This window comes from Penaeus vannamei, unplaced genomic scaffold, assembly GCF_042767895.1.
Source record: "Penaeus vannamei isolate JL-2024 unplaced genomic scaffold, ASM4276789v1 unanchor793, whole genome shotgun sequence".
Taxonomy (NCBI): domain Eukaryota; kingdom Metazoa; phylum Arthropoda; class Malacostraca; order Decapoda; family Penaeidae; genus Penaeus; species Penaeus vannamei.
The window spans coordinates 22,501-22,935 of NW_027213797.1; positions in this window are offsets into that span (position 1 = coordinate 22,501).

Genomic DNA, 435 nt, shown 5'->3' on the forward strand with positions numbered 1-435 from the left:
GAGTACAGGGACCTTTGAAAAAGGCTGAGGACTGTGGAAATATATGAGAAGTCCCTTGGTAGTTAAAGGCTATAAACCAATCAGCCATCTTTTACGATGTTTCTAAAATCATAAATATTTCCTATCTCCGTATTTTGTAACAATCTCTCCTACCAAATATTTAGCCCTATAAGGTCTACTGCATTTCTATTTTGCTGTAAACCTTTATTCATTCCCCAATATAGTCATTTTAAAACATGGGCAAAAGAAATACCTCAGAAATTGCTTCTTAATATAATCCATTATATTTGAAATCTGGATAAGTAACCAAAATGCCCAAATCTTCAAAAAGTACATGACTGGTACATTTCTTTAAAAAAGTTTATGTTCAAATAAGATTTGAAACAAATCCATCATATACGCATCACAATATAGAAGGCCAAGAAAATACATGCA